This window comes from Hipposideros armiger, unplaced genomic scaffold (assembly GCF_001890085.2).
Source record: "Hipposideros armiger isolate ML-2016 unplaced genomic scaffold, ASM189008v1 scaffold_289, whole genome shotgun sequence".
Classification (NCBI taxonomy): Eukaryota; Metazoa; Chordata; class Mammalia; order Chiroptera; family Hipposideridae; genus Hipposideros; species Hipposideros armiger.
In genome coordinates this window covers 449,518-474,662 of record NW_017731639.1, presented here as the reverse complement: position 1 = coordinate 474,662, position 25,145 = coordinate 449,518, and the positions used below count along the sequence as shown (strand labels likewise).

General features: G+C 37.3%; 1 protein-coding gene across 8 annotated transcripts in view; it reads left to right on the top strand.

The window, feature by feature from the left end:
- TENM3 (teneurin transmembrane protein 3) overlaps positions 1 to 25,145 on the top strand; it is a 605,620-nt gene that overhangs the window by 251,749 nt on the left and 328,726 nt on the right. Inside the window, exon 1 of one of the 8 annotated variants that reach the window (XM_019658775.1) lies at positions 19,874 to 19,980. The exons of the other annotated variants lie outside the window; for them this stretch is intronic. The gene's annotated coding sequence lies outside the window, so the exon portion shown is untranslated. Of the gene's footprint in view, positions 1 to 19,873; positions 19,981 to 25,145 lie in introns of those variants that run through there. 8 annotated transcript variants of the gene reach the window in all.

Genomic DNA, 25,145 nt, shown 5'->3' with positions numbered 1-25,145 from the left:
TATCCTTCTCCCTCCATTGAGTTTTATTGTTGTTTTTAAACAATTGAGGTTAAGACAAATTAAAAGGAGGGAAAAGTAGCCATGTAGAGAAAAGTGCTATTTTTGTGAGCTAATTAAATTTTTGCTGACATTATCTCTTAAAATTGTATTTAACCCCACTAGGTATGCCCCAAATGAATATAGAAATATTACGTGAAAACTGACTATTCTCTTTGACAGCAGGGCATAATACATATAAGAAAAATTTCTGAGATGTCTCATCAAAATGTATCTCTTGCACATTGACCCTTATTTTCAGATTTTTTGAGAATATCCAGTTTTTACATTATTTGACTTTTATTAATGAAGATAATCTGCCAAGGAAATAACCATAGAATTCATTAATTCTTTATTTTCACACCATACTAGCTGTTGTGCTTTTAAAATAATGGCGTTAGAAAATAAGTATCATTTTATATAATTTTAGCAATTATGTTGAGCTCAGTTATAATTTCTGGAGCAGTCAAGGAAGATGTTTGTTGGTTTTATTCTTAAAAAAAAGAAAAGAAAAAAAGGTGAAACAACCCAAATTATTCTGCTTGCTTAACACAACTACCAAAATCATTTGAATTTATACATATCCTAAATGCTAATCTTTTCTAACTCTTATTAACCTTCTCTGTAAGGATCACAAATCTTCAGATAATCTCCTATATTTTAGTAATTTATTTTCTGTCAAACATATAAAACAAATCTTGGTAAAACATGCCATTAAAAAGAGAGAGAGGCTGGAGGAAATTTTTCCATTGTGGTATGCACTGCATTTTCTTGAGTTTCTGATGAAACACAGATGTTTCAATGTGCCCACAAGGATGGTTAGTCATGATCAGATTGATCCCTGGTTAATCTCTGAAACCTCATGCTTCCATTCTTTCTATCAAAATATATAGCCTTCTTTTGCTGAATGAACTCAGCTGAATTTGCAACTGAAAGTTGAATCAAAACACTCAATGTGGAACTTTAACATATAAGAATTTCTACAATGGTTTATTATACATTTCTTTCCAAAATGTTCCAAACATAATTTGGTTTCAGAGTAAATGTCTCTTTGGACTTTAAGCAATACCAATATTTACACATGGACCATACGTTCAGTTCTCGTGGATATTTTGCAGTATTCTACAGTGACAAATAATGGGTTTACTTGAGAAAGTAATTGGTTGGGTGGGTATTGGAGCCAATATTCCATGTTGGAGAACCACTAAGAATGTAATGTTCTATCTCGTTTTGGATCTTTTACTTTGAAAAACTAATGAGGAACAGATACCATCCCTAAAAAAATTATAAAGTCAGAGAAATAACCTAAAGACAGTTAAGACAGAAACCAAAGATAATGACTGAGGGCTGTCATTCCATCATTGACACTTAGGCAAACCTCTGCAGAAATATAGAAAAAAATGCGTGAATAATTTTTAATCATCTTGATTGTGTTATCAAATGTAGCTGGACAATTAGAACTATACTTTTATCAGAAGTTAAAACCAGATAGGGATTAATTTAGTTATGAATGCATTTTGTGGTAAAGTAATTGCATTTTAGAGTATTTAGCCCTTTTTTCAATGTCTTAATATCTTTAGGGCCCAGATTATTTTTCTTAACTAATATTGTATAAAAACCTGTTATTATCCCATTGTCTGATATAAGTATTTTAAAACTTTACATGATTCTGAACCTAGAGTTAACACTTTTACATGTATAATTTAAAATAATATGATTAATTATTGAATTTTTAAAATAATTCCCAATCTTTCAGATACAAAATATAATACATTTAGGTTCATTATCTGTTGGAAAATATTGGATTTCCAAACATGTTTCCAAAATATTTGCCTTTCAGTTTTGCATATTTGTATTTCTAATTTTCTTCCATTCTGGAGGCATCTGTTCATGATTTCTAGCTTATTTTCAAAATCTTTTTGTGCAATGTTTGGATTTGATATTCAAATTCTTTAGGTGCTGAGTGACTTCTGGAGACTCAATCAATAATACTTTTCAGATTTATAAATTTTAACTTAAAACATTATTGTGTTTCTTTTTTTTTTTTCCATTTGGGAAAATATTCAACATTTTACTTAACCCATTAAACAAAGTGCGTGTTGTTACTTTTTGTTTTGTTGGTTTTTTTTTATACTTGGACCTTCAAAAACATAAATGATTGAGAGCACGTTTGAAGTCTTTCTGAAAGTTTGTTTTTTAAAATATAGCTTTAATTCCAGAATACAGAGGGAAAACTTTACACAAGCAGGAGCGAGCTTTTGTTTGTTTTGGGGAGGGATGGTCATATTTTGAGAGGAATGTCTCCTTTGGGAAAGAAAGGAAGCTAGGTTCTCCAGGATGGAACTTCTTGGCGTCCTTGTCTGCAACAGAATTGTTACTCATTAAGGTAAAAGTCAGGCTGTGGTTTGGGATGTATGTATTTTCTGTTAATTCACTTAAAAATTCTTACCCTCCATAGATATTCCTTGTGACCCATAAGTTTACAGGATAATATATGTGCCCATCTTTATCTATGGCTGTAGAAAATGACATAGATAAATATCACTTTGTGCTAAAAATAAGCTTACAGTAAGACAGAGGTCAGTCCTGAGTCATACGGTACATAAAACAGACTGGGTTTTGAGTCATGACATCTACACAAAACGCAATACTGCTGAATTTTCATATTAAGAGGTTTTGGCTGAAGGAATTCAGACACATACCCAGTATGGCCCCAAAAACCTTGCCAAGAAAAGTTGAGTTTAAAATGTAGGGGAACTGATCCAAGAATAGGCCTCCAACATGTTGCATTCATTACACGCAGCTGTGTACATGAGAAGTGACTTTTTATCCCACCTACCAAGACCCTATCCAGAGCTGTCACTTTTTTTCTTTTTTCTTTTCTGCCAACTTGCTGACCTTTCTGTTCCCACAAAGGAAAATGTGATTGACAGAGGATTATTCAAAACATTTTGGCAATTAAAAAAAAATGCATGCTAATGTATAAATACAACACATTTTTAAAGAGACATTTCTTATAAGCTCATTTTTTTGTGAGTAAATATTAACTAACCAAAGGTATGGAGAAAATCAACTTGGATTCAGAATGCTGATGGATGTTGCATTAGGTACTTTTGGAATGCAAGGATGTAGAGGTACGCAGGTTATGTAGGAGAGGCACCATTATTATAAAGACCCTTGGCAATGAAAGAGTACAACAGAAACCCATTTCAGTATGCCTGGGGAAAAAACAAATGTCAATCAGGACACATCAGTAACTGTTCATTCAGGCTTCAAGGGAGTTGAGTAAACATTAAAAGATACCCATAGCGACCTAGTTATAGTACCTGGTTAAGTCACATGTTCTGTGCTTCTGCTTCTCCCACCACTGCTAATTGTTGTTCTCCCCATTTTATCTCCAGATCCTGCTGCACAAAGACAGGATCTGATCATTAGAGTCTAGTCTCCATCCAGTATAGGGAACAACTATGTTGTATAGAGCTGTCATAACAGACCATGTTATGGATGCAGGCCTGCCAATCGTTGGCTTTCTTTGGGTCAGCTACTGATTCCATCACTCTATTGGAGCTAGAGTTACAGCAGTGATGGCATGAAGCCAAAGCAGGGAATCCAAAAATGCCGCCTTTGGAAGGCTTTGTGTCACTTGTGCAGCACATACATTTTTATCATAAATGAATGCATTAGAATAATAAAAGATTTCAAATATATGATTCTTTTAAAAACTACTTGATTTTGTTAAATTTCCTAGCACAGTATTTTAAATTCTCCAAGAGGAAGTAAATAATATCAAACAAAATAATAAGCGGAATATTTGTATTGTGAATTTTCCTATCTCTGATGGTAACTAATTCTTATTAATGGAACTGTGTTTGTATAAGTGTTTTCCTGTCCCAGTAAGCATAATCTATAATTAATGTTTTATCTGTGTGCAAATATGTGTGACATAGAGGGAGCAAGGTGCAGAATTTCCCAGTGCTAGCAAATACCCATATATTCTAACGTTGACACAACAGATGTGGAGGCAATGTCTTTCCAAGGATTCTAAGCAATTCCATTATTTTCTTTGGTGAAGTGTATTTGGAAATTTTATGGCTGTCAACATTCCAAAAACAGGAAAACAATCTTTGAGACTCAAAGAATATTTGCCAAATCACACACAACTAATTGGTGGCAGAAATAAGGATGCTACCCTGTCCCCAAATCCTTCTCCAGCTCCACAATGTCATAGGATGTTAAGCATTACTTGATTGAATATTCAAAATTAACTTTAATTTGGATTTGTAGTCATCAAAATTGTTTTATTTTTATAACTTTTAAATTAATGCTTAATTGCACTAGTTGATTATGAAATTTACATGCACAGATATGAATTACATAAGCAATTTTTCTATATGTGATATAGATAAGTATGATTAAAAATAGAAATGCTTACATACTTATTCTTACTTATGTCATCCCTATATTACATCTTTAGGTCCAATATTAGGTTTTTAACCATTTAGCACCTAAAGTGATAAATTGAATTTAACGTTTTCATGAGTGCCAAAGAGTAAAACTATTTCGCCTGAACAATGCAAATCAAATTCAAATGATCAGTATTGATATTTGGAACACTTCTAAATCTTTATTACTACAGAATCAAATGATCATCTAACAGCTACAGTTGTATTAACCATGGTAATTCAAAATTTGCCACAAATTCAGTCAGGTAAACAGCCATTTACTCAGTGCCTACACATTCCAAGTATTGTAGGGGACTGGATAAGTTGTGAACCGTGCCTTTGGGGTTCTATTACATTTCAGCACTATGATAGGTACGTGTCATAAACTGTGTCATTCAATTTTCTCAACAATCCAATAACATAGGTATTGTGTTGTTCCTATTTTACGAACATACCTGAGGCTCAAAACATTCATTTCTCCAAGATCACATATCTAATAAGTTTAAAAGGGGGAATTTGAATTCCGGTCTATCTGACTCCTAAACCCATGGCCTTTACTTTTTATCATGCGTCAACACACTGCCATCATAGAGGTATATGATGCATCTATGATTTTGGGTCAGAGGATAACAAAAGGTAGCAGATAGAAGAAACATTTTATTTAATTTGCTAGTTAATGCATAGAAGAATGTTAGTCATCCACTCACTCCTTATGCCAAGAGGCACAGCATGTAAGGAGCAGGAGCTCATTTTATAAAGAAAGATTCTAGGGTGAGTTGAGGAAAGGTATCAGGTGAAGGTGAAAAAGAAAAGCCAGGGTCTAATGTAGAGTACCAAGGCATCCTGCTCAGGAGGTTTATTTGACTGTGTAGAAAACAAAGCAGAGACATGAGCAGGTTTGTGTCTTTAAAAGATAGTTTTGGTAGCATTGGAAAAGGGGTGCTGATGAGTTGAGGGGAAAAGGAGAAAGATAATACTTAGGTGCTATCACAGAAATCCAGGTACAAGGTGATGGGGCCCTAGATCTGGACAGTGGTTCCATGAATACAAAAGGAGGGTTGAGATTAAAGAGCCATTGAAGGAGCAGAAGAAACAGGACATGTAATGAATTTTTGTTGGAGTTGAAGGAAAGACGATTGAAACTTCTACCTTAGTCAATTAGGTGAAGAGCTGTATGAACTGATATAGAAAGGACAAGAGGGAGGACTGGCTTTGAGGGTGAGAGTGATACGTAATATATTTGACTTTGGACATGTTGCATTATACTTGCCTATGAGACACTTACAGCAAGCATTGTTGGAATTATGTTGTAATATAATCAGAAATAAAGAGCCAGGAGAATACAAAAAGGAAGAGATTAACATCAACTAATTGGGTCTTGGAAGGTTTTAAGAGGAAGATGAAATTAAATGCGAAAGGATAGATGAAATTTCTGCATGTAAAAATTGAGTAAGAGGGCATTCAAGGTAGATTTGAATTGAAAATGTGTTTAATGTTCACTATTTTGTTGGACATCCACCTAGATGTCCACATGATTTGATATATTTTTGTTCCAACTTTCTCTAATATGTCAGAGAGTTTTTGTGTGTGTTGTAGTCAGGTTAAATGTATTATATAGCCATTCATTCATTTATTCATTCAACCAATATTAAACAAATTATGTTTAATAACATGAAGTATTTTTAAGGTAATACATACAATGTAATAAGTGTTGATTTTTATGATTTTTTAACATAGTAAATATGTGTAATAGTCACATGGCATCTAGTTACAAGGAGGCAGGAAAGTTTTCAGGACAGGAATAGAACACATCTAAGCTGGGACGTGAAGGAAAAACAGAGTTTAGCCAAAGGAAGATGCTATTCCAAAGAGAAGGAATATCCCATACAATGTGCCAGAAACCAGAGCTGAAGTAAAAACTGCAAGGAGAGGCTGAGTCTCAAAGGATCATATCAGCCCTACTAAGAAGTTTGGATGTTATCTTAATGGCACTGGAAGCCCTTTAAAATTTTTCAGTAAGGAAATTGGTGTGATTATATTTGTATTTTTGAAAGATTTTTTCTGAGTGCAGTGTCAAGAATGCATTGGAGGAAGACAAGAATAGAGGCAGGTGTAATACTGCATCCAAGTGAAGATGCTTGCATTGACGAAGATAGTGACTGTAGCGATGGAAAGTAGTGAAATGATGGAGGGCCTATGAGTGGATTTGATGCGGGGAATGAGGAAGACGGTATTGATAAGAGAAGAGGCTCAAGAGTGACATGCAGGGTTCTTTCTTGAGCGTTTAGATGGATGGAGAGGTTTTGTTTACTGACACAGGGAATGCAGGAAGAGCTGGAAGTTTGTGGAAGGTGATTATTTTACCTTTGAACATGTTGCATTTAAGATGCCTGTAGGACATCATATTGAAGACATTACCTGATTGGATAGGAGCTCGTCTGGGAATCAAAATCATGGAATAGTATAATTTGTGAATTAGGCCTTAAGAGATGGCAGTGATTATGGAAGTCAGAGATGATGATGATAGATAGATAGATAGATAGATAGATAGATAGATAGATAGATAGATAGATAGATAATAGAAAGGAGAGAGAGCGACAGAAAAATAAAGGAGGAAGAGAAGAGGGGCATCTAGGCAGTGTGAGCAAATGGGACACACAAAGTGGCAGAAAAAGGGTAGGGGCATGTATGAGAAAAATCCTAATGTCAAGGGTGATATAAGACTAAAATGGCCCTTCTAGATAACAGGTTGAGTACTGCATGTATTCTGTAGTCAGTAGGAAGCCAATGAGGATGTGCGCATGGGAGGAGCATTTGCATTCAGTCATTAGGAAAATCTGACTGGAACATGAATTGGAGTGGGGATGCAGAGACCATGTAGAAGGCTATCGACATATGTGGGATAGATGTAATGAGATTTAGAAGTAGGTAGTTTCAGAGGAAATATAAAGAAACCATGGATGCAAGAGGTACTTGTGAAAAATAGAAGTGCTAAAGGGATTAAGAAGTACAAATTGCCAGTTATAAAAATAGTCATGGGGATGTAAAGTACAGCATAGGGAATATAGTCAGTAATATTATAATAACCATGTGTGGTGTCAGATGGGCACTAGACTTATCAGGGTGATCATGTCATGAGGCATATAAATGTCTAATCACTGTGTTGTACACCTGGAACTAATATAATATTGTATGTCGACTGTAATTGGAAAATAAATTAATTCTTTTAGAAAGAGGTACTTGTGAAAATAGAACTGTTACAGCTACTTCTGACTGACCATGGTAAAAACAGGGAATGGAGATGACTATGAGACTTGTAATTATTACTTTGAGGAAAAAAGGGAAAATACAAAGAGAGATCTGGTTTCGGGAAATACGTAGCTTGTAGTATATGAAGAACTTTATGATTATACTTCATAGAATTACAATAAAAATAGTATATTTTACTTTTAAAGTTGCCCTTTCCCCTGTTTTCCTTGAGCTTTTAAAACTATATCCCAGAGATTAGACAGATGATATGTTTATTTTGCTATAGACTATGAGAGAAAAAAAGATTCAGAAACCCGTTCGGAAAGAAACTCAACTGAAAGGACTCAGTGGTCCTTACCAAGAGGGATGCTCAATCATCGTTGCTTGGCTGGACCACTAGGGGGAAGGTGAACAGCAGCCCCAGCAGCAGCTTTATGGTCTGTCTGAGCACATCCCTTCTGCAGGGATTAATAAAACAATGGATACAGAAAAGAACTGGGCATTTCTGGGGGAATTGCTAGGACACAACTGTTTCTTTTGCTGGCATCTTCGAAGTCTATAAAAATAAAATTCTGGATATATACCAAAAAGAGTCTTATGCAAAGTCAGACACATCAAGGATGCTAGATGCCATTTCCACTTAAGTACCTGTCCATTCTGAGGGGTGAGGGGACATCTTTTCATGGTCTTGGCTGGTGGTCTTCACCAGTTGCACGGTTTTATGGAAGTGACGGTTTTGTTCAAGAGAGTCAATTCTCCCTGTCAGACGACCACGGAAAGCTATTTCACTCCAATTGTATTGCTTCAGACAGCCTACAAATACAGTATTTATTACATGACTTCTTCCATCTTCAGTGTTTACACTGCAGGTGAAGTTTTCTTTAGTGACTTGACTTGTGAGTACCAGGTTGTTGTTATTGTTTCCCTTTTTCGTAAGAGTCTTTATTCCAAGAAAAGGGGGAAAAAAAGCTTTTGATTCCCATTGAAAAGGAAGACAGGGGACCCCAGCCTGTGGACCCAAGCGTTAAGATGCTTTTTAAGATGGGGGCCACTGGAAGCTGCTTGTAATATGGAGATTAGACAGTGTGTCTCCAGCATGGGAACAGGGCTGGCATCAGCTGAACAGGCAACTGTCTTCCTCCGGCCAGATAAAGGCCCAGAAGGAACAGCTGCCAGCCAGGAGAAATGTGGGAAAATAGGAAATTGATTTGAAATAGGATAGGGAAAAAGACAGAAGAATGAATTGAAGAATTTTCAAATATTCCCTTTTCAGGCATATGTAGTTGCCATCTCTGCAGAGGAAGATGATCGTTGGTTCTTCTCTCCCGAGAGGAAAAAGGCAGAAAATTCACAGTCAGTCCAGCTATAAGAAAGACCTGAAGTTGGTTTATTTTCTTCATAATTGGAGACAAATGGAATATGAATTGGTATTTTGCTCTTTGGGAAGTCTTCTCGATCCTTTAGAAATGAAAAAGGGAATGAAAATTATAAAGGTTTTAATTCTAGGCTCAGGAAAAGTAGACTTTTCCCCCCTTCTGTTAGTTACAATGATATTAAATTTCACACTAATTGGAGAGGGCTGGGCAGTTTCGTGTTTGATTGGGAAGGTCACAGGGATTCCAATTTTCTATTGACAGCGGTTCTTTTGCTTTAACAGATGCCTTTAGGCAAATCATAACACCTCTCTCTACTTTGCTTAAGGGAGTACAGGTTGGGGGTCATGTTAACAATGTTTGAAATCACTAATAAATAGAGGAGATGGCTGTCTTTAGGGTCATGCTCACCAGCTGCCCTGCAAGAAGGCAAGAGGGTTGAGCAGTGAGCTCTGAGTTTCTTTAAGTCCTAATATTTGATGATGTGATCTCTTCCAGCAGGAAACTGGCAGTGTGCTCTGACTACATTACCAAAATACTCCTATTGGTCGAACACCTTACTTGAATGTATTGATAGGCTACAGAGGCATTAGAAGAGACAAGCTTTGCAAGAGGTAAAATTTAGCTAGGAAGATCAACACACATGATTGCCACCAACAATATGATACCAAACGTATAATAATATACCTCACACACACCTTGTCACTTCTCGTGACTGCTGAAAAACCACCAATGCTATTCTTATAAAAGAAAGAACCTCTGTCCTCTTATATGCGTTGGAATGTGGCTAGTATCTTAACACAGAGAATGGTAATATATGAAGTAGACTGAAAAAGAAAATAGCTGTTTTTTAAATCGCATCCTCATTAGGTGGTCAACATTTGGAAATGACAAAGAGTGTCCTTTAACTAATTCTTCAAAATAAACAAAAGCCTGATCTGTACGCTGACAGTGAATGGACAAACAACAAAACAATCTGGGCAGTGAGAAACCAAGGTGAAAAAGGAAAAATATTAAGAAAATGAGTGGATTTGAATATCCAGTAACTGAAAACTAGTATCCTAAGATGTTAAGGAAACTGGGAGAAACTCCTGCATGGCTATTCAAAGGTTTCCAAAGCTCTGAAAGGTTTCTTTTTCAAGGGGTGGTGTAGGGGGTGGGGATAGGGGGAGTTGAGGCCCCAGATAAGTTCAGATTTGGCAAGGCCATACAGCCAGTCAGAAGAGCCTTGTCCAGAATCCAGGTTTCCTGATTCCTAGAGAATTTGTAGGGAAGTGGAGAATCCTCTGAAGCTACTTTGTTCCTTTTAGGTTCTTTACTTTTGCAGTGAGCCCATTTCATCATTGGTTTTTGTGGTGCTGATTCAAGTAATCCAAGGCAGGAACAAAAAGATACCTGCTCATCCGAATTACAGCCATGAATTTTCCTGACACTCATTATGACACTACATGTGTTTATTTAAATTGCTCGAAATAATCACCAAGCAGTAGAATAAGCTTTTTATGGAATAGATGCTTAGCTATAATTTAGGACCTTTCTCACTAATCATACACTGCTGTTAATCACAACCTAATCTAACTGCTCTTTTTCATTTAGAAAATTCCTCATTTCTAACCATCCTTCTGAAACCCTGCCAGAAATTCCTTGAAGATAAATTTACCCAACATCTATTCTAGAATACAACCAAAAAAAAGGTGCAGTTATTTCATGAAAACGTGTACCTAACTATGAGAACCTTTCTACTTCTACTGGCTGCTGATGTCATCTGAACTAAAGCTATCTTAGATTCTGTAGTTAAAGTGACACAGTGATATATTGATCTAATGAGTAATATTATGAAATTAATTCTAAAATACTCCAACTTGTTCTGCCTTAATCTTTAAAATTCATTTGAATGATGACATTGTACAACTCTTTTGTTGAAAATCTTGCAAAGGCCTTTGGCCAAAAATAATATATAGCTCTACATATTTTCAGAGTGGTTTCCATTTTAAAATCCAGTTGCCACAGGGACGGTAAGCTCTGAAATAGCTGGATAGCCTGGTGTCAAATCTCCACCCCACGCTTGCCTTAGTGGTCAGGATCTTTTGTCTGCCATGGCCCCAGGAGTTATATTCACCTTGCTTAGCATCAATTAAATAGATGTCCTTATTTTGCCTTTCAATTATTACAGATCTTTGGAAAGACCTAACCCCCTTTGCGCCAGTTCTCCTACAAGAAAGAGTCCCCGAGGCTTGCAATCCCTCAGAAACTGAAAACCCCCAGGACTAGATAAATACTCTACAGCTGGAACGTTTCTTATCTGATTGGTCTCTCTCTGTCTGTTTTTTACCTTATCCCCCTGCCTTCATTTTTTAGGGAACTTATTTCTTCTCATATAGTACTTAACGTGTATCTCACAATTTCCTGTAAGCTGCTGAAGTTGCCCATAGCAAGACTTAAGCACACTTGGTTTTTTACAAACTGAGACAGACCCCAGGTAGAAATTCGCCTAAAAGAACCAGTATATATATTTTTCCCTGCAGAGTATTTTAAATAATGGAAAAATTATCGTTTTCTGTTGAAGTTTTAAACTAGTCTTACCCCATGAGGTTTAAAGAAGGCATTTCATGAGAAAGTACCTAAGGTGTTTCAGACAGATCATAGGCATTCAATAAATGAGTCAAATTCAAATCTAAAAATTTGGAAGAAAAACACTGGTTTGCACACCAGCTGTCTCCATTTCTCCACCATCCACTTGCTTTTCAACCCCCATTAAATCTGACATTCACCCCATTACCCTGCTAGAAATTATTCTCCTTTAGGTCACAAATTGCTTCGTCCTGCCAATTTCAAGAACTTTACTTCAATCATCGTAAGTGTTAGGCTCTGGCATGTAGCTTTGTGAACCATCACCCACCTCAGTCCCTTCCTCGGTTCTTGAAACCTCTCCCGTGGGGCTTCCTTGTTAGCTAGACTGTGGGCTCTCTCCAATTTCCTGGTTTTCGCCTTCTGTCTGTCCCCCTTGGTGCCTGAACCTCTTCCGTGTGACTCCTGTATGCAAGCACTGCCCTCTCCCAAGGTTCAGGCCTGACCCCTTGCATTTTTTATTTACTCCTTGCCTCTCATATCCTCTCATAATACTCGCTCATCTACTCTCATTAATGTCACTGTTATGGAATGGGTTAGTAAGTGCACACTATTACAGAATTAAATCCCTTCTTTCCATTTCTAAGCTCCTTGTTGGCACATTCATTTCCTCTGTTTGTATTCTCATAGAACTTTCTTTCCTTCCTGGGCCTAAATCTCTAAATTTAGAACCTAATAACCCAGAGGTTGTGGTTCTCAGCTTAACCTCCCCTCAATATGCTACAAAGGAGGTTCAGAGAAGTGCCATTAAGATGATGAAACCGATGAAAATACCCATGAGGAGATGGTAAAATGAAATAAAATAATAATAATTGAGATTGTTTAGCATGACAGTGTGGGTGTTAATGGAAGATTTAAGAATAATTGTCTGAGATATGTAGAGTCCTTGTTGCTGCTCCTTTTTTCTAGTAAAGATTGAGCAAGAGTATTTGGGTGTAAATCTTGGCTTTAGCGATTTAAGTTAGAAACTCTCCATATAGAATTGACCTTGGTAAACAATGTAAAATATTGTAATGTATTACTTGAAAAGGACATCGCATGGTATGGATTTTTTTTTTTACAAATAAATTCATCTATGTCGGGATCCAGAAGGATGTGACCAAATTAGATAATGTTTTAAGTTTATCTTCAGTTTTATAAGCAATTTTATAATGAAAAAGTATACATTTATAGTTTTAAAAAATAGTGACCTCACACTATCAATAGTGCTAAATGCCATAAAGTCACAATCTCTGCCATAAAAAAGTTGGTTAGGTTAGTGTGTGTGTGTGTGTGTGTGTGTGTGTGTGTGTGTGAGAGAGAGAGAGAGAGACAGAGACAGAGAGAGAGAGAGACAGAGAGAGAGAGAGAGACAGAGAGAAGCCAAATAATTACAGAATAGTGTGATAAATACAAATGCTTGAATTGTTTCTTCACTATGGACTATTCATTTCCAACGATCCAGCCATCTACCCATCACCAAACCTGTAATTAGTCAGTATCTCTTTTGTGCAAGAAACTATGCTATGTGCTGGGAAATCAGTAAAGAAATGCTCCCTGATCTCATTTGTTTATGACCTGGAAGGCGTTACAGACAAGTAGACAGGCAGCAGAATATAGTATGATGAATTTTAGAAAAGGATATATACAAAGTTCACTGGGAACACAAAAGAGGAACCCTTACACTATTCTTAGTGGATCAAGAAAGACCAAATGGAGGACGTGGCTTCCAAGCCAAATCATGATCAATCAGAAATTGGCCAGGTAAAAAGCAGAGGTATCCAGCATAACTTACATCCAAAATGACATAGAAAAATATGTTCCCAAAATAGGAAAAAATTTAAAACACGTACCATGTGACTATGTCAGGAAAACACCTGAAATTAATACATTATTGATATTCCAAATTCTTTTGTCAGTGAAACCTTGTTAAATAAACTATTTGTAAAGAAAATAATAATCCATATGGATTTATTTTAATTTTGATATTATAAAATTTAAAGGGTGACTATAGAAGTTTGTGTTATTTCTGTGTCATGTCTACTGCATACAGGATTTGACCTATGGATAGCTATTGTTTCTATAGAGAACTGCCCATCTGACAATATCACTTTATCACTAGGCATCAATGGATAACTAATTCTTTGTGTCTGAACACATTTTTAAAAACATTTTTATAGTAATGTATTTAATTTAAAAGATATGTTGCCTAGCTTTTTGACATTTAACTGAAAACGTGTTTTTGCGAACTAACACTAAAATATGCTTTGGGGGTGGATGAATAGAATGATGGTTGGAAGCAAATAGTTCCGACTGAAGAAATTGTTCCATAGTTAAAACAATTGAATCATTTTTATTTATTACATTAAACATGGACTGTCAAGGAATACAGTCGAAGGACCCTCCCCCCAAATGTATTCTTATTTTCAAACCCTAAAAATAAGTTGAACCCCAATAAGTTGCCAAGCATGGACAAACACTGCCATCCCTGGGTGGGCGTGGGAATTAACCTTACTGCTTGCAGACCTTGTATTCAACCTGCCAGGGATGCGTTGCTCCCTCTATCATGGCCCCTCCTGTACTTCGCAGTCAAGGAGACCTATGCGTAGAACAAGGCTTCAATGGACCAATGCACTCCTCTGCCTCAGACTCCCTTCTAACATGCCGTTGGGCACCTGCTGTCTTGACTTGGGTCCTCAGCTCTTACTATGTACCCAGTCCCAGGCATATCTACCTCCAGCTAATGCTTGCTGGCCATCTGGATTTCTCTGGAAGCTCTGCCCTCCTGCCCCTGCCCTGGTCTCACCACTAGAGACGACCGATCTCCTGTCCTCACCCCCTTCCCCCGCACTTGGATACTGGCCAGCATAGGGCTGAAGCGCACTAAGCCTTTCGGATGCAGTGCGTTGCTTGATTGCCCCCTACAAGGAGTCCAGACCTCCTCACACATCCCAGATCCTGCTTCTTCCTCTCTGCCTTCCCAGGCTGCAGAGGTCCCGGCACGCTCCTGCCCAAGGTCATCCGAATTAGGACACAAATAAAAACCAGCTCTTTGGACACATAACAAACATGATTGGAGCTCCAAAGAGTCTTAGGTCTTCATCAAGTATCAGATTTCAGAAGGCGTTTGCATTTTGGGCGACATAATTGAACACCTTTAAAAATAAAGAGCACTTATCTTTTAGAAATGATTTCTGAGAGTTGTGAAATAAATAGCTATATTGTGAGTGGATTTTTCTGTGGGTTAAATCAAAGACTCACCTAGATATTATACTAGCCTTTTAGATTTACTGTAGACATCTGTGAAAAATTATGAATTGGTCTTTATTACAAGCCTTTTATTTATTTTTTTAAGCCTTTACTTCTGTACCAGTGTAAATGATATTGAACTTTATTGGAAAAGGACCCAGAAATATGATGTTAAATACAGTTTTATGTCAGCTTATAACGGAGTCCACATAGCTGTTAGAGACTTTCACACTACTGACAAAATAACACTGTGAAACAGAAGATAAAATCTAAAATTTTATTCACAGCATGTAACTAAACTAATTGTACAATTAATATGTACCAATTGGTGTGCGTGCACTGTAATTTTGGTGACATAAGCAGTTTCTTTGACATATTCGTTATTTAAAAATGAGAAAAACATTTCTAAATAAATGCATAATTTTTAACAAAGTTAAGTTAGATCAACTAAATTATAGTGACATATGTGTGTGTGTGTGTGTATACAGATGGTGCCAAAAAAATCTATACACATTTTAAGAAAGGAAAAAAGAACTGTACTAAAATTGTAATATTCAATATATACTGATAACAAAAGATGAATACAAGTCATGTGTATACATTTATTTGGCATCGCCGGTATGCGTGCACACACACATGCACACACATGTACACACATGTACACACACATGCACACATGTAAACTAATCCCTAAACCAGGTGTTCAGGAATGTTTACTAACTATTTCATTGCTCTATGAGATTCCAGCTTACAGAGGAGACTAATATGTGTATTACCTATTACCATAATTTGTAAGGTAACTTCAAAACACAAGAGAAATCAGGTGCCATGCCTCTTTTATTTCCCCTCCCTAGTCAACAAATTATCAATTTTAAAAGTAGAATAGAGTCAGGCTCAGGACCTGACTGAGTTTGGGTCCTGGCACTCTATATGTGGGTACATTATTAACCTCTTTAAGCTCCACTTTTGTCATCTGTAAAGTGGGATAATAATATTGCTTTCTCATAGGGCCTTAGAGAGATAATAAAAATGGTATGTGTCAACTGCTCAGTATAGTGCCAGTCATGTGAAGTGCTCAATGTTTGTGTTATATATTTAGTATCATTAAATGCGTTTGATTTTGATTTTGTATTAGCATGTCTGACAATATGGATTTGGTGCTTAATCATTAGCAGGAAAAGTAATCATCCTAGTTTTAATTAAACTCTGATTTTTCTTCAAGGTTTTGGCCTAAGCAGAAGGTCAAAAGAGCTGTTAATATTAAAGCTAAGTTGGTGCCAGTTTGAAGTAACAGCTCATTCGTGAACATTTTTTTTTTAAATACAATTTGCTTTGATTTGGTGTGGTTCATGCATTTTTAAAAAATCTTCCTTGTGGTGTACAGTCATTAGGATTTTATGCCTAAAGAACTGAATTCAGTTATAAGTAAAATTCATTTAATAGCACAAGTATGATGCCATGTGGTTATTTATTCACAACATAAGACAGCCACATACGTCAACATATTTGATAGTGTCTGCTCATGGAACTACGGGGAATTCTGCAGATCTTAGACGAGAAATGCTTAAGTTATAGAAGGCAGGATCCATCAAGCTAATTATTCCTTACATCATCAATATGGCAAACTATAGTAGACGAAAATAGAAGTTTAAATTGTGCCTTATTATAGGTCTCTATAGAACTCTTTAGTGGACTCATATATTTAAAAGATTGCAGTGATTTAATGCGTGGATGGGTATGGCCACAAAACCTGGTGTCTTTTCTTGGAAAAAATATATGTGGAAACCATCCTTCACTAGTCGGCGATAGAAATTTTAAAACCACGTCTCTCTTTCTTCCTCCCCATGGGCTGCTGCTGCTGCTGCTCAGCTGTGTTCAAAGGAAGACCTTGATTATTCTCAAAGGGATTGTCTTTGTCCAATTTGAAAATAATTAGTCTTGTGTTCAGAAAAGAACTGGATAGACATGTAGACTATTCCAATATAGTCTAATATAAAAATTTACCTAACCTGTATCTGATATTTATAGATGGGCATTGCTTAATTAGCATTTTAAATTGGAGTTTTAATAAATGCTATCAATCAGTGACCAATTTACATAGCATTTATCTAGGGAAATGAGCATGCCAAATATCAGTCTTGCTGAGGTTCATCCTGACCCAAACACTGATTCAAGATTTTGAAGCCTTTCATTCTTCTATTAGAGTGTTCATCTTTCTGTCTTCTAAGGTTTTAGTCCAAATTAGATGTGCTAACTGTGTCATCTCAAAAATCCAGGGGTACATATCTGAAGTGTAGATGAGCCCCCAGGTCCTGGCAACTTCTAACTGTGCAGTGTTTTACCTATTTAATTCTCCTAAGATTCCAGTTGAACATCTTCTTTATAATCTGGCCTGAATAGTTATATAGTGTTTATTTACAATTACATCAGGCAACCCTTGTCCCTACAGGAGTCACACACATCACAATGATCTGGGAAATGATCCTTTTCAAAGTATTATGATTTAGGAAGATATTTGCTTAAGAACTTAGAAGTCTTTTGGTATCTCATAAATTATCTATTGTTCTATTTTTTGACCCAGTTTTACTAAAGAGAATTGCAAAACCCTGAAATAACTTTAAAATTTTGAGTGTCAAAGGAATGTTTAAAAAATTTCTATGATATCTTAACATCCTAATTAAAGAACACATATATTGATCACTCAGGGAAGAATAGACACTATGGTTATGATAATCGTCTTATAATAGAATGCATTTGTGAGCTATAATTTTCAAAGAGCCATTGTTAGTAACAACAACAAAAAAACCCCACTAAGGTGTAGAGACTTTGCTTAAACACTGAGTAGTAACATCCAGTATTTCCAGGTATGATGATGGGTGTGTTAGATGCTAATGAAAATTGAGAAGGAAAAGTATCCACAAAGAGGTAGATAAGCTGTATTCAGATAGCTGTAGCATTAGAAGTAAAAAGGGACAAAAGTCAAGGTAAAGGTAGTATGCTGAAGAGGAAAAAGAAATTGCTGTTGTTGATTCAGAAATGAGGAAACTATATAGTCTTCATTTGATCTTATTGATAAAGGGAGAGAATACTAATCCTTTTTTAAAGTATTAAATTTTGGGTTTGTTTTAAGCCTATATTTAGATGATAGTTAAAAATGTGGAATGACAGCTAATGATATGAAGATATGCTGATTAATATCAGTAGTGTAATGTAAAGTGCTTATTGTTTTCTTGTTTATTTATAAAAATACTTGAGGGGTTTGTAGGAATTGGAAGAAAACACTGGAGAAATCTAAATATTCTCGAATATTCAATTCTCAGTTTGATGGAGGAAGAAGCTGAAGGGGATCGAGTGTCCCAGAAAAAAAGGGAAATTAAAAGAAGAAGGGACGTTAGCCTGAAGGCAATGGAAAAATAATGATAAAAGTGGATCTGAAGGGGACAAAAAAGACAATTTCTAATAGTAATTTAAGTGCCGCAATCTTGAAGTATTTTGTATTTAAAAGTAAAGCTATTGTATTTAGAACACATTAACTACTGCAGATTGGAGTTGTCTTAAGTCCTGGCACATCGTTTCGACTTAGCTCAGACCATCTGACCACATGCCTCCAACCCCATGAACCTTCTTGCCTCTGGAGGGGTGCGGGCCTGGCTCTCTCACTCGAGTTGACCAAGGTTCGAAATTGCAGCGAGAACAACGGGACGCAAAGCTGCCCCCATCACCGTCCGATCGGCCCCGGGCCCGACTACAAGTGGCGGAGATTGCAGCCCAGGCGGAGGGGCGATTGGGGTGAGCCGGTCCCAGATGCGTGCACAAGCGACACACACACACACACACACACACACACACACACACACACACACGCGCGCGCGCGCAGCACGCGCCCCACCGCGCGGGACTTCAGGTCTGGGGTCAGCGACCCCTCCCACCCCACGTTTCCCAAGCAGCGTGTCCCGACTTAGTTTCCCTCCAACCAGGGGGTATGACCACCACGCTGGTTCAGTGTAAGTCAACATCTCAGCCCTACGATGCATGAATGGTGGCGGATCAGGGGTCGGATTCATTCATGTGCTGGGAAAGAGGTTCTTTTGTGAGCACAGGAAAGTCGTGCTTACAGAAAAGATCTATTTAGAAAACCTACAGCAACCTGAAAAACCACAGCACAGAATATTGATGTTTCACGGTGCGCGCGCGCGCGTGTGCATGTGCGCGCGTGTGTGTGCATGTGTGTGTGTGTGTGTGTGTGTGTGTGTGTGTGTGTAATACCTCCTAGCAGGGTCTTAAAAAGCATGTCTGTAACCAGTTTTTGGTGCAGTTTTCACACACTTCGCGTGGGCATGGCTGTTAAAATGCCCCGACGCGCGCGCGCGCGTGTTGTGTGTGTAAGGAGAGTGTATGAGTGTGTGTGCGAGCGCGTGTGTGTGTAAGGAGAGCGTGTGTGTGTGCGTGCGTGTAAGGACGGGTCACAGTGCCGCCGCCCGGAGCAGGGGCAGCGGGGCGCGCGGCTGGCGGGGCGGCGGCGGCCCGGCCCGGCCCGGCGCGAAGGGGTTAAGCGCCGCCGCCGCCCCCTCGGCGGCCGGGTGTAAACAGAGGAACCTCAGCCTATCATGTCTGGCTGCCGCCCGCAGCCGGAGCCCCGAGCCCGGCGCTGTAACATGATACGCTGCAGACCGAGGCAACTTGGCAGCGCCGGGCTCGGCTCCGCACGGCCACAGCGAGGGCGCGCCACGGCAAGGTGGGTGAGCGGCGGCGGGCGCCGCGGCCTGGGCGGACGGGCGGAGCGCGGCTCCCCGCGCGGCTGCGGGCGGAGGCCGGGCGGCTGGCTCGCTCTCGGGGACGGCGGCGGCGGCCCCGCGGCTCTCCCCGGTGGTGTGGGGACGGGAGGAGGCTCCGCGCCGGGCAGAATCGGTGCAGAGGCAGCATTAGCATCTGAAATGAGGCGGCGTTTTAACCCCTGAGGGGCCAGATTTCAGGATTTAGTAGCGGCACAGGCTGAACTTTCCCGGTCACTCGGAGTGGTGCAGGTAGTGGCCGCGGGCTGAATGGAGTCTTTTGTTCCCGGTCTTTTTAATTAGTGGATTTCTTTCTTTCTTTTTCTTTCTTTTGTGTGTGTGTGTGTGTGTGTGTGTGTGTGTGTGTGTGTGTGTGTGTGTAGTATACAAGTCCTAATCCAGGAGGTAAAGCCGTCTTATCCTGCATTCTGTGACTTTTGCGATGTGTCTTGTTGAATTCGTTGGGAGCAAATCTTAGCACTAGTGATTTTGGATACTTTACGCCTGGTAGATGTAAAAATCTGCATTGAGCTGAAATTAATCAGCTCTTTGGTTCCATTGATTAAAATGCATCATCCTAATTGCTGAATGGGGAAGAAAGGTACACAATAATCTTGCTAATTCAGTGAGCAGTTTTTCTCCTGCGAAATACTTAGTGTGTGATTTTTGTCAGAAGGTTTTTCTTATTGAGCAGTCTGGAAAAGAAATCCAACTTTGCTGTGTGCATCCGTGCAGGTTAGTCCAGCGGAAAATAGTTGGGAATGATTTGGAAAAACTTGTGCACGATCTGTTCAAGTAAAAAATCATTGTACCATTTATGTGTGTGTTTTAATCAAATTAAACAAAGATCTGTGGCAGCTCTCAGAATGAGAAAGTCCCATTTCCTCCCCCTCCTGTGCTGGCGTCTCTATCTCTCTGGAATATCTCATAAATGATACGTACAGAATATATGTGCCTGTGTCACAAAGTCATTCTGTCTTCTGAAAGCATAATATAATCAACTTCAGTGCCTTAAGATGGTGTAGTTGAAGATTTGATCCCCCTTCCACTGAAGTGGAAATACTTTCAGTAATTGAAAGCAGATTCACGTCTGGAGTTGTACAAGCCAAGGTTTTCATTTTTTAAATAAACCTTTTGTTCTCTGGTTTAAAATGTTTCGGAGAGCCATCCAGAGACCTCTGTGTGCTAATTGTTAAAGTAGTCCTTAAGAAAGGATTGAAACTATCCAGAGAAGGCATTTTAGAAATCACAGCTAACTTACGAAACCCTCCCTCTCACTAGGAGAATATTTTAGTGCCGCATACACAGTCTGTGCCACACATTTTTTTTTTAAGCGATTCCTAGGCATTAAAAGGCAACGCTAATGTTCACAACTCCAAAACCCCAAGCAGAGTCCTTCTGTCTTAAGAGGTTAAAAAACTTGAGAAATTTTGGTGTTATCCCATTTTGTACTGTGATTTCCACAATTAGATGGTAAATTTGAAATCAAGTATAAAGTATATTTAAAGAGATGCTGATTATGCATTAATCAGTACACTGAAACTTTAAAAAAAAATATGATTGCAGGTGGTTAACCTGGTTCCTTTCTCATCTTTGGAGGCTAAGTTTTAAAAGCTTTAAAAAATTGGCCATTAAAGACTGAAGTTAGGATACGTTCTAGACAAAGAGGGAGTCACTTGATCTCTATTAGCTGTGAAGATAGAGAAGAATGGTGACATGTAAGAGCATCACGTTCCTCCTTTAGGACATGAAATCTAAAATGAAATGTGTGATTATGAAAAAAAAGTTGGAAGAGTTGTACTGTTAACCATGATAATTGAGAAAAAAATAGGAGTATGCCAAATATTTTTAATTACTAGTTTCTTAAACCTGTTTTACTGATTATTGATAAGATGTGACTGGGCATATTTACAGAGTATATCATGGCACATTGATTTCTGAAAAAAACGACTCAGTAGCTCCATATTTTACCTTGTTTCCTTGTCTTCCTGATAGTTAATCATTTGAGCACCTTAAAATAAATATGAAGTGAATAACTTGGTCATGATTTCAATGATAGTCTTGTTAACATTTCACATGTGCAAGTCCTCTTTCATAAAATCAATATTTAAAATATTCAGCAGATCTTTACCAAATAAAACCTTACCACATTTTGGCTGTGTCACATCACATTTCTTAGATATCAGTGGCCTAGTGTATGGCATAATAGAATTTAATTCTCAAAGATTTAGTGAAAGAAAAGTGACTTAACATGGACTCTTACAGATGTCTGAACACTGATTTTCAGTGTAAGATCCTTGTCTAAACATTTAAACTAACCCTTTCTGAGGCTTCTATTTACAGTTACTTTTTATGTCCTTACATTTTTTTTTAACTTGGTAAGGAGGTGCACAGGATCTTCTGTCATCTGAAATAATACATTCAATTTATCACGGGACGTCTTTCTTTCATAATGTAGGAAAGTGGCAAAGGAGGCACTGTCTAAATACAGTGATCTTGATAATTAGTGCCATAAAATAGATTAAAATGCTGTATTCCAGGTATTCATTTCCTTAAAAGGGCCACCAGAACAGCGTTGCTAAGCACCCATCACTACTGCAAGTAACAGAAAATGACCCAAATTAAAGAACCTGTTCTAAGCTGTATTCTTGCATTTTCTAAAGTGCATTTCAAAAGGTTTAACAAGACTCATTCAATTAGTGGAGAAAAAAATATCTATTTTCAGCTCTGATCAGCAATTAAGAGAGTGGGCTTTGGAACATCAGTCTCTTTATGTTTATAATTTACTTTGTTTTCTAGACTTTAAACAATTCTGAATAAAGATTTTTAACAAACGACCTTTCTAGTAATCCAAATGTAAATGCTAAGTAAAGGACAGTGTATTTGTTTGAAATTTTTAACTAAATGAGCCATTTTTATTAACTTTTCCCTCGTTAAAAAAGTTTAGACTCTACACTAATATGGTACATTACTGCTTTACTATGGATTTCTTACTCTGTCTTTGTGCAGGTATATTTATATGTAACAGCATACATGCATATATAGTTTAAACTTAAGTATGGCTGTAATTATTCTATCTTATCCTAGATATGAGTGCTTTAGCACGGAACACTTGAAAAATAGGATATTCTTCCTTAAAGATGTTTGGATGTTGTGAATTTGGTATCAGGAAGGACATAGGTTGATATGTCAAAGTGAGAAAAGTAAATAAGTAATTTAGGGGCAGTAGTAGGTGTTTTTTTTTGGTTTTGTTTGGTTTTTTACCATAAAGTAAGCTGTACCCTTCTGAGTTAGACCAGCACTTTTAAATAGTTATGGCTAAAAAACCTAAGTCACAACTATTTGATGTTTAATGACTTAGATCTTACAGTGACCTAGTTCTTGGCTAACCCAACAGCAGTCATGAATACAAATTGTGGAACTTCCCCACAGAGAGAAAGGAATGGAAGGATGAGGGCTGTTAGAGGAATAGGACAGAGGAGGACGAGGGTTCCCAAAGGCTTAGATTAGGATTATTAGCAAGATTTTTGCCATGTTACATTGATCTGGACAAGTCTAAAAGCACATAATTATAGATATTAAGTTATCAATCCAAAATGCTATTTTGGCTATGAAGTGATTCCATATCCTCAAATGTTGCATATTTTAAAGCAAAAAGTCTTCTAAGAGATGTTTTACATTAGAAATTCATGATATTCACTCATTATATTTATCAGTTTGTTTGGCATTACACATTTCTCTAATAATAGGCAATATAAAACGAATAAAGTTTGTCTGATTCTTATTGTAGTCTTGTCTAAAATGAAAAGTTGTTGTATTATTACTCATTTATGTCTAAGCCCTTGTAACCTGAATTGAAGTCTCAGTTTACATATTAGGTATTAGGAATGTATTGTTTGTTTTTTGACATGTCAAAATTGGATGTGTAAAAATTATTTGATTATATTTATTTTTAGCAGGTTTGAAATGGTATATATATTTAATATTTAAGAAACCAGTTGTTTTAAAATTGATGTTTATAAGTTGATTTTAGTTACAAACCTAAGTTCAAATTCTGTGTGTTTAAGTTTTGAAATACCTACTCTTAATTTTTACTAAATAGGGTGAAAACAACTACCTATTTGATATCCCAGAAACAATTTATGGCATGATGTTACTGACGGTAAATTCATTTCACAAGGGAAGAATCATAATTGAAAAGTACAGATATTTCAGGACACATGACATCTAAATTATAGTTAGATTTGGGAAACCACCTTCTATGGTATTTAAAAGAAAAAGAGTTTCTCTCATATTATTACCCCCCCTCTCTTGATATTAAATACTGCTTCACATAAACATTTTGTTTTATTCATTAAGAAGGCAGACTGGATTATAGAGCATATCAAAATGACTAATGTAGAGCTAATGCAGAGAAAACACTTCAGTTTTTTCTATTTCTATATATCAACCTAATTTTTTCTTTTAATTAAAATGATATGTGGGGATTTCAGTGAATTTTTTTCATATTAGTTTCTGCACAGCGTTCCCCCCCTCTCTCCCTCTCTCTCTCTCCCTCTCTCTCCCTCTCGCTCCCTCTCTCCCCCTCTCTCCCTCTCCTCTCTCCCTCTCCTATTTCTAGCAGGCAGAGAGGACCTGCTGTCCAGAGTGAGGCCTGTAAAATGTGCTCTGGAACGCTTTCTGTGCCTTTGCTTTTAAATAAAACAAAATTACTGCGTATAACAAATTTGACATTGTTAACCTTTTATAATTATTTAGCCATTATTTCATTTTACCTCCTGCTTAAAAGTTGTACATTAGTGAAGTAGACACCTGGCTGTGCTCTTAAAAGTTTATTTGTCTTTCAATTCCTGTGATAGTAGGGGGCAGTACATCTCCTTAATTAGCTTTGTTCAGGGAAATGCTGAAAGGCCAGGGTAGTTAAACAAGGCCATTTGGATTTGTGAGGTGGAAGTCAGATGCAAGGAAAGTGGTTAAATGCATTATCATCTTATTGAGCCCATCATCAGTAAAGTGACCTTGATGGAGGTGGAAAAAGCCATGTGGCGATTTTCTGACAGCCACCCCTGCTTGGTTTATTACTGATAGATTTTTATATATCACTTCATCATAGTTACTTCTTTTTGTTTTCAGGTATTTCCTCTGTAGGTCATCAAAAGGCAGATGAAAATGAAAATTAGTTTCTTTCTAATGATAGTAGGTTTTCCTTCATAAATTTATTTCATACATTGATATATCTATATGGAGATATTACTTCATTAAAAATTAAGGTAATCAGGCTGGCTCACCAGTCTGTATTTGCTTTTAAGGATCTTTTAATGACGATGATTAGTCTCTTTGTAAAGAAGCTACTATTCTGCTACTTTTCAAATAGTTTTTAAGCTATTAAGAGGAGAGACTTGCCAACCTCAATTTTA